At 41.2% G+C, this 10,608-nt stretch overlaps 1 pseudogene; it reads left to right on the top strand.

Moving 5' to 3' along the window:
* Positions 1–426: 426 nt before the first annotated feature.
* Positions 427–2,634, top strand: LOC140516179 (tyrosine-protein phosphatase non-receptor type 2 pseudogene; annotated as a pseudogene).
* The last annotated feature ends 7,974 nt before the right edge of the window (positions 2,635–10,608 follow it).

The following is a 10,608-nucleotide window of genomic DNA, read 5'->3' on the forward strand; positions in this document are numbered from 1 at the left end:
GAGATTGTTCTTCGAAATTTTATCCTCGAAACACTTCTGTCCTCAAGGATTTTCTCACCCCCAGAGACTTTTTTTCAAGGGACAGTTCCTTCACCTCTTCAGACGTTTCATCTTAGAGACTTTTCACCTCCCCAAAGACTTTTTCTCTTCAAGGACCTTTTTCTCCTCAAGAGACTTTCGATCGCCTCTGAAGAAACTTTTCCAGCTCCTCCAGAGACAGTTTTCCTGCCACCCTCCCCCCCCCCCCCCCCCCCCCGCTCCTTTCTTTTTCCCCTCCCCCCACCTGCCATCCTGATTGGCCGTTGGGGCCTCCGTCTTCCCTCAGGCAGCAGCATCAGAATGTCTTCATTGTAGTCGTCATCGGCACATCAGCGAATCCCTGCTCTGTGACGTCAAACTGAGTGAGTTTATCTAGCCTGTGGTCTCTAGGTGCTTGTGGGTTGGGCTTCCTGCCTCCCTCCCGGGCAGACGCCTGGCTTGTCCTCTCTCGGGTTCCCTGCTCTCCCCTCCACTGGGCTTGGTCAGGCCCGATTGGGTCCCTGCCCCAGGGTTCCACGTCCGTCTTGGCCTTCTCCATCGCCAGGCGGCAGCCGCCACCATCTTTCCTGAGGACTCCTCCAGCTGAGAGGTCATCCCATCCATCACCACCCCCTCCTGACTCCTCCTCTCCCCTCCCCCACCAGGGTCCAGGCCAAGGCTGGGGCATTATCCCCCCTTCTTTGGTGAATCGCTAGAACCACCGGCATCATCCTGCCTCCTCGCCGCATTCGGCGGCCGGCCCCTGCCCTAGGTCATCGGGGCCACAGGCACTCCTTGGGCCGCCGCCGCCACCGCCGCCAAAATGGAATCCCCCGCAACCCCTACAGACATGGACATTTCCGAAGGCGAAGGGGCCTCCTGCAGCACGCCCATCACCACAACGTCCACCGCCCCAGTGATGACAACTCCCATTTCCATGATGTCAACCATAACAGTCAGCACAGAGAAAGACTACGACGACGACAACGGCGACAACGACGAGGCAATGGTAGTGTTGGGCTTCGGCGCCGCAGCTTCTGGGTCACCCGTCTCCATGGAACAGGAATTCGAAACCTTGGACGCCTCCAACGGATGGCCCCAAGCCTACCTCGAGGTGGCCAACCGCTGCCACGACTACCCATACCACGTGGCTCGGGCTTTAGAGAACAGATCCCGCAACCGCTACCGGGACGTGAATCCCTACGATCACAGTCGGGTTCCCCTGAAGGAGACAACCCCGGCGCCTGGGGGAGGATTCCACCCAGGCCTCGGTTTAGGTTTGGCCGAGGCCCGACCTACCTACGCATCCTCCTCCACCTCTTCGAGCATTCAGGATCTAGGCGGACAGGGGGACGAGAACAATGACTACATCAACGCCAGCTTCGTGGTGGTGGAGGAGGCCCAGCGGAGCTATATCCTAACACAAAGTCCGCTGCCCAACACGTGCGGTCACTTCTGGCTCATGGTATGGCAGCAGAACAGCAGGGCCGTGATTATGCTCAACCAGTTGGTGGAGAAGGAGTCCATCAAGTGCTCCCAGTACTGGCCCCCCCACCAGGGCCAGACCCTCCTCTTTGAGGAGATTGGCATCAGGGTGCACATGCTGGGGGAGGAGGTGAATCCTTACCACACAATCCGATACATGAGGCTAGAAAGCAGGAGAAGCGGGGAATTCAGGAACATCTCACACTTTCAATATACCAACTGGCCCAGCTGCGGCGTTCCTGAATCTCCTGCTTCTTTCTTAGCCTTTCTTTTTCTGGTGCGCCAGTCCAACTCCCTAAACTGTGAGGAGGGGCCTGCGGTTATCCACTGCAGTGCCGGCATTGGCCGCTCAGGCACCTTTGCTCTGATTGATTCCTGCCTGGTCCTGATGGGAAAGAGAGAGAACCCCTTTTCCCTGAATATCAGACAGGTATTGGTGTCTCTGAGAAAGTACCGGATGAGACTTATTCAGAGTCCAGAACAGCTGCGATTCTCATACATGGCTATCATTGAAGGGGCAAAATTCCTCATGGGAGATGAAACTATCAAGAAAAAATGGAAAGAACTTACTAAGGAGGACCATGCTCGCAGTTATACCTTTTACACTTCTCTACCTCCAAGTGGAATGATACATAAAAAGTACAAACCTCTCAGGCTGGTTCTAGATGATGACGACGAGGACGAGGACGAGGACGAGGACGAGGACGATGATGACATCGATGACTTCGACGACGACGACGACGACGACGACGACGATACAGATGGTGAGTCAGATTATTCGGATTTAGCCGTTAGACTGCCAGATTCTGACGATGAGAGGCCTGAAAGTGCTTCCAAGAAACGAGGTCGAGAGGAATGTGAAGCTACTACCAGTGGGAATGGGGATGAGGAGAGACCAGTTAAGGCCCGATTTAAAAAAAAAAGGCTCAATCCACCAGATTTTGAATAATTCGAACTTCCAAAGACCAACCTAAAATCCTCTCTCTAGTTGATCAAAGGGAAAAGAAAATGTCTCATAGACACCTGATTACAATGTGAACTGTATACATACAGAGTAAAGAACACCACTGGCAAAACCCTTTAATTTGTTGTGAAGTGTTTTACATGCTTTCAAAAAATTTACACCTTTCAAAACCCATAAATTTGATTAGTTGTTGAATATTTTTTAAGGTGCTTATGTGAGTTGTAGAAAGAAACAAAATGTATGAAAACACTTTTATTGTGTTACCATTCTTTCAGTGTTTTTATGTTTTGGGCAGCATTGTTTTATTTTAACTAAAAAAATTAAGATGTTTATCATTTTAAAGTTCATTTTAGTTCCTCAAAAACCACCAGCCTTGATTGTTGAAAATTTTAATGATATATTATAAACCTAATATTGAGTAGCTATATGAGTAAATGACTTGGTATCTGTTACATTACTAGAAAAATATTTATTGATTTAACTATGTAAATTACTTAGTAACTATTTACATTACTTTGCCAACATGAGATGCTTTCTAATATTAAAGTTTTAAATAACATTGATCATTCCACACAAATTTGAGTAACTTCAGAGATCAGCTGGTTTTAAATAATTTATAGTAAACTTAATATAGGATAGCAATGCAAATAAGTAAATTATTTGGTATCTGTTTACATTACTGGAAAAATGCTTATTAATTTAACTAGCTCAAGTAAATTTAACTATTTAACTAAAGTGCTGAGTAACTATTTACATTATTTTACCAGTCTTGAATACTTTCACTAAAAAGAAATGACAACTTTAACTAAGATAGGTATCATTTTAACATGAGCTTTAGTAACTTCAGAGATTGTTTTTAATATTTTATTGTAAGCTTAATATTCAGCATTGTCATAATTAAACTTGCTTAGCAACTATTTGCATTTATATTCATTTAAAATTACTAAAAATATAACAACTTTTCAGTCTTCATCAGACTTCTTTGTCCATTTCTTCTCATCTAGTTTCCTTTCATATTGTCGTAGTGTGTACACTCTACTGGTTCTGCTTTTTGACATTTGCGTTATTTCATGAAGTCCCCCCCAGATTTCTTTATATTCTTTACACGTTTGTCTTGATTGCATTATGGTATTCTATTACATTAAGGTACCATGATTTATTTGATCATTCTTCCCTCTTTTGAACACTTAAGTTGCTTTCAGTTTTTTTATTACAAATAATGCTGCTTTAAATAAACCTTTAAACCTTTTTTGTTTGCTTTTGAAAACCTTCTCAAGTTTATGCAATGGAATTATTGGGTCAAAGGTTATGATTCTTTTTGTAACTTGCTCAAAACTGTTGGATGGATCTCCAGAAAAACTCTCTACCAGTTTTCAGTTCTACCAGCAATGAATGAATGTACTTGTTTCTTCGCAACCCTACTAGAATTCAGTTTCATTTGGATTAATCATTTTTGCCAGTTTAATAGATGTGAGGTGGTTCCTCAAAGGGTTTTTTTTTTCAAATTTGCTTCTCCTTAATTATTTGAAAAGTCAAGCATTTTTGCAGTAATTATTAACAATTTTTGCTTCCTTTTTTCATTTTTGGAACATTCAGTACCCCACTGCCAATTTTCCCAAGTACATTAGTAAAATTATGAATCCTCCCAGCTTTTAGTTTCTGTAGATTTGTATACCATTCACCATTTGCATACATTAGTTAGATGTCTGGTATATCTCTCCCATTGTTCTTTCTCTACATTTTCATTCAATACCAAGTAGATAAACCCACTGTAATACATTTTCAAGATTGGAAATATAAAACCACCATCAACTTGTTGTTTTGGGGGGGATTGTTTTGCCTTGCCTCTTGATATTATTGATCACTATTTTTCCTTATAAATTTCATTATGATTGTATCCAATCCTATAAAGAAGTGTTTATATTTTGATTGGTATTCCATTAAGCATATAGATTAATTCGATGTATGTATATATTAAACTAACTCACCCATGAACATTGACTCTCATCCCCCAATCATCTAGATCTTCAGAATTACCAAACATTTCTTAAGTTACTACTATGTGCCAAGGCACTGTGTTAGGTCCTAGGGATATAAGGACAAAAATGAAACACTCCCTTTTCTTTAGGAGTTTACATTTAATCGCAGGAGATAATGTACAAATATAAGTATATACAGAAGAAATACTGGTGATTTAGGGAGGGCACTAGCAGTTGGGAGGATCAAGAAAAGCTTTGTGTAGAAGGTAATACTAGAGGTGAGTCTTGAGGACAAGATCCACAAAGAAGCAGTAAGGAAAGAGTGCATCCAAAACATGGGGGAACAGCCAGTGCCAAGATTGGAGATGGAGTGCCATGTAAAGAACAAAGAGAAAGCCAGTTTGGCTGTATAGTAGAATGCAAGAAGAGAAGTAATGATAATGAGGTCAGAAAAGTAAGTTGGTGCTAGGTTTTAAAGAGTTTGAAAAGCCAAACAGAACAGTTTATGATTTATCAACAAAGCAAAAGGTAGCCACTACAGATGATTAAGTTGGGGAGTGATATGGTCAGATGTGAGTTTAAAGCAAATTAGTTTGGCAACTGTGTGTGTGTGCGTGCGTGCATGCGTGCGTGCGTGCGTGCGTGCGTGCGTGTGTGTATAGGGTGAACTGAAATGGAGGAAGGTTTGAGAGACCCTTGACAGCAAAGGTCGTTATAGTTTTATAGTTGTCCTTATGTAGATCCTAAGTGTTTCTAGGTAATTGTTGAATATTTGATTGTTTTGTTGTTATAAATGTATTTTCTTATTTTACGATGTTTTCATGATCTTTATTGTTACTTATACCAACCTTTTCAACCCTGTAGCGAAATAAAACTGAACTCTACACTAAGACTTTGGGGGCACCCTGTATTGCACTCAGAAGCCACTTTTAAAAAGTTTAATTTTAAAGTATAATCCCTAAGTTCTCTACTTAAATCTTACTAAGAGCTTTCTTTTTAAATTTCTAGGTATAACTACCTGTTTACTATGGTCTGGTCTCATCTCTGACCTTAAATACAGTCATTAGTCAACACCCTGGATGCATTGCTGTCTCAAACAGCTCTTCTCTGTTTTACTTAGTAAGATTCTTGAAGTAACTAAGCTGACAGTCCATGATGAATCCCCTAGTTTGGGCTTTCTTCTGGATTATATTTCCTCTGTATTTATGTGAAAATAATTGAAATGTCTTTTCATAGATTCATTTTACATGAAGGAGCTAAACGCAAAAATAGTGGTAGAATTTTTTAAAAGCCAACACTTACCTGATAACCTTCTATTCAGGGAAAAGTCAGAAGGCATCTTGTTTTGTTTTGTTTTTTAAATATAGCCAATTCTCACCAGGGTGTCTACATACATGGATTTTAAATGTTATCTGTTATTTTTTGATTACTTGGGAATACACCACATACTTTGTAATAGAGATCAGGAGTAATGTGAATTTATAGCTGGCAAGAGTGAGGGTACATTTTATGCCTTATTGCTGTTAAATGATGCCCAATATTCTGATACAGTTAGTATGCACCTTCCCTCCCCTTTCTTCATGGTATGCCATAGCTAACCAAATAATCACACTTGTCTTTGTACCTCTTTAAGGCACTTGTGACGTATTATTGTGCATCAGGATCTTCCCTTTGTGTCCTACTCAATTACAGCTGCCTTTGTGGCTATTGCAATGAGTTGTTATCTACCCATTCTGCCAAAGGAAGTCTTCACATGCTTGGGGTAGATACTGCCTGCCCCACCCCCAAGTCACTGAAGAGTTGGAGGCCCCTCGGTTACCCTCAACCTGCTTTGGCCTGCCTGCCAAAACAGTTTACCTTATTGTAGTGACTGTGTATGCTACAACTTCTTAGAGCACAGGGAACAGTTGGGTGCATCAGGTGGACACCAAAGGCAGAAAGCAGCCCTCACACCAGAGGTATTAGTCTTACCTTGACTCCAACATAGTGATGTCATTTTGGTCCTCTTTGAGAATGAAATACAACAGCCAACCAACTCTGTTACCATTTCATGATTAGGGGGCATGGTCAAGGTGGGTTCTCAAAGGTTATGGCAACAGAGGGCAAATTATAGTAAGTCCTACTAAGCTAGAAATCCTTCACGTAGGAGCTTAGAGATGAATTAGGTGTCATCGTCCAAGGTTCAGAGAAGTTCAACATCAGGATGCCTGTAGGATGATGACTTTTTCAACCACAGCATTTCTTGAAGGCCTCCCTCCTCCTAAGTCATCATGTTGTTATATTCAGTTTAAGTGAATGTTGAGTTTGGGGTATTCCCTTAAACATGGGGGCCTCTTTGGAAAGTGTGATGTTATAATTCTACCTAAGATATGCCAATGATAAACAACAGGTACATAATGAACTCCATTCCCTGCAAGACTTAGATCCATCCTTTTTATTAAACCAGTCTCTTGATTAGTGGCAGTATCTCTTTCAGAAGGCAGACAGTATTTAGTGAGCTAATGAATTGCAAATTTAATGGAAAGAAAAAGAAGGAAGTATATTTGTAGAAGTTGAGGATTGAGTTCAGAAAGAGAGAAATGACTTCATTCTCCATCAAACATAGATTCCAAACAGCTGACAATTTCTTGGTTCCCTTCCGGAACCCTTGTTCCTTCCTCTATTTGCAGAACCATGCTTTGCTGTTCTGAGGTCATCAGATGAATGGCAATGCCCAAGGCACAGCTGGTGACATTGGGCATCTTTTCATTCAATGAGACATGAAAGTCATGCACACAAATACAAACACATATGCAAAGTCTTCCTGCAGGCACAGATTAAGACCAAAGGGATGCTGTAAAAGGGGTTAATTTATGAATTAATTAATTAATTAATATTGACTAAGCACCTGCTGTGTAGAAAATACTGTGCTCGATGTTGAGGGAGATAGAAAGTTTAGAAAAGATAGGGTCCCTGCCCTCATGGAACTAAGAGTGTAATGGGGAAAAAACACAGCCATAGATCACTGTGATACACAGTATCTTAATGCTTGTCAAGGATCTGCATTTTCATCAATATGGGCACTCCCTTCAGTTGTGATCTGTGCATGGTCACATAGTTATTAAATGTGAGAATTAAAATTCAAACCCAGATCTCCCAACTCTAGGTCCAGCGTGCTTTCCCTGACATTCACAGGACTGATATTATTATAGTAGGTTCCAGTGCATAAAGAATTCTTAGCTCTTTTAATATTTTACAGTTCATTGGTGGCAGTATAATCATTCTCTCTTCTAGTATTTCCTGCTCTTTTTCAGTTCACTTTCTGGGCCACAGCAGGTGTGCTGGCATTGCTTTCCAAGCCTTCTGTCCAGCCAGCCATCTACCTTCATCCTCTCCTTTATATCACACAAACACCAATCATCTTCCATCTGCGTGGCAATTATCACACTGAAAAGCAAAACTGGTACGTCGAAGCCTAATTCCAAAGAACCCCGCATCATCAGAATATACTAAGGGCATCTTCAGATACAAAGTAGCAAAACATCAGCTGCCAAATGGGCAGCGAAATGCTGCAGTAGGCAGAGTTGTTGTTGTTAACGATCTTGCCCATTTATATTCCTTAAGAAACCCGTGTTCAGTTTTTGAGAATGTACCAATCATATCTTCCAACCCTCTATGCTCAAGGAAAAAGTCCTCACTTCATTAAATATCCCCTACAGTTTGTCTTTTGTGAATTATGAGTATACCCTAGCATCAGGAAAAATTAACACAACCGAAATCTTTTCTCTTCACCTGGAGCTCTCTTTGATTAAGGAAATTGTTAGAGAGTGTCTCCCTCTCTAGCAATGTGTCCTCATTTCAAAATCTCTATTAGTCAGACAAAAACAAGAGGCAGATGTGATAACTGCCCTTGATGAGTCCAAGTCACAGAGCTCAGATGAACTCCATCCTTGGGTTCTAAAAAGAAAAAAACCCAAACTGGCAGATGTGATTGCTATCTGTGGACTTGGAAAGACTGTGGAGAGTGAGAGAGGTGGGACACAACTGAAGAAGGGCAAATGTCCCAGTTTTCAAAAAAAAGAAATAGAGTCTAGTCTCCAATCTGTGGGACCAATGACCTTGGCTTCTAATTCTTGGCAAAATTCTAGAGTGGATTATTAAAGGAGTGGTTGATGAATATCGAAAAAAAGGAATCAGTGATTTCAAAGACCCAGCATTGCTTCACAAAGATCATGCCAGATGATCTCATGCCTTTTTGGACAGAGTTCTTACAGGTTCATTCAGAGGAATTTTGTAGGTACCTCTCTTCTAGGGCCACATTTGCCCAAGGCTCTCATGTTAATCTGATACACAAGCTGTAGAGATGGAAGGCAAAGCACGTACCACTTAACGGTTTGTTTTCTTTTAAGGATCCAGGATCCAAGCTTACTGATTTGTGATTTCATCCATGGGGGGCCTCCCTCCATGAATACAGACTACAGCCTCTCCAAACCTTCACATTTAGTCTGATTCTATTGCATTTTCCCATAAATCCTCCAGAGATTATCTACCTAATTGTGGAGACCTTCCTCTTGCTCTTTAAATGTCTTGGGGATAGCAGTAGACAAACAGGGCTATCTAAAGGGCTATCCAGATGTCGTTTCCAGTTTTTGATAGACAAGTTGTACACTTAAAGGTGTACAGATGAGCTGGACACTTCTTTTCCCATCCATCCATATCCTCCATAATGTCCCTTACACAGCCTCTCCTGTCTTCTTCACTTACATGCTGTTGTCTGTCTATGTGCCCTGAGTGACTTCCCATCATGCTCTGGGTTACTTGTAATAAATATATTTTAAAATGCAATATGCAAATACTACAGAAGCAAAAGCACGTCCAACTGACTACACCTACAGAAAAACATCTGTAAGGAATCTGTTTTGTGCATTTGAGGAGACCTGCCTAGGGATCGTGTGTCATGGTGGGAAAAGCACTGAGCCTGGTTAGATTCCGGGGACTTTAACACTTGTTAGCTGCAGGGCCACGGATGAGTCACTTAACCCTACTAAGTTTCCCTTTGCACATGTTTAAAGAAAATGGAATAGGGAGTAGGAGAGACACAACAATGCCTGTAGTAATAGTAACAGTCATCATAACGGCTAATGTAGTGCTTACTGTGGTCCAGGTGTTGAAAATTATGATGTCATTTGATCCTTACAACAACCCTGGGAGGTAGGTGCTATTATTATTCCCATTGTACAAATGGGGACATTGAGGAAAACAGAAGTCCAAGTGAATCACTCAGGGTCATACAGTCAGTAAGTGTCTTAGGCTGAATTTGAACTCAAGTTTTCCTGACTCCAGTGACAGCATTCTATCCACAGCACCACGTATGTGCCCCTAATACCTTCCTCAGAAGGTTGTTGTGAGGATCTATAATGGACTTTGTAGACTCTAAAGCACTGTAGGAATATCAGGAATGATCTTCTGTGGGGAGCTTGAGGACTCTGAATGGGTTATTGGAGGGTTGACTCCACCGTCTACCTTGGATAAATATGAAAATTCAAGGAGCCTTGAATGCAAAGATTGGCTTGGACCTCCTTGTATAACTTGTAAGTTAATGTAATCTGTAAAAAGCAGTAGAAATACTTCCATACTCCATGAAAGAGAATCCTATAATTAGGAATTTAACTTAACTTAGAAAACAAAATTGTTTTCAGAGGGAGGAATTTGAGAGGACTTAATTATGACTACTTAGATTTAATTGGCTGTACTGGGCTTGGGGATTACCCTCTTGTGTAATTTACATATCCATATGGCAGACAGATTCGTATGAAAATTGTAGCACCTGGGACAACATTTAGCAAATATAAAAGAACTAAAAACTACTATACATAAATATAGAAGAAGAAATAGGATGAATTAGATATATTTTAAATTAATAAGTATCTGTTAGGATTAAAGACTTAAAATTAGGAGGGACTCATTTTATAGATGCAGAAACTGAGGCCTTGTGAATTGCCTAATGTCACACAAGAAGGAAGGCAGGAAGGCAAGAAGGAAGGAAGGAAGGAAGGAAGGAAGGAAGGAAGGAAGGAAGGAAGGAAGGAAGGAAGGAAGGAAGGGGAAAAAATTATTTATTAAGTACCTACTGTGTGCCAGGCACTTTACAAATATTATTTCATTTGATCCTTGCAACAACCC

The sequence above is a fragment of the Notamacropus eugenii genome, chromosome X, assembly GCF_028372415.1.
Source record: "Notamacropus eugenii isolate mMacEug1 chromosome X, mMacEug1.pri_v2, whole genome shotgun sequence".
Lineage (NCBI taxonomy): Eukaryota > Metazoa > Chordata > Mammalia > Diprotodontia > Macropodidae > Notamacropus > Notamacropus eugenii.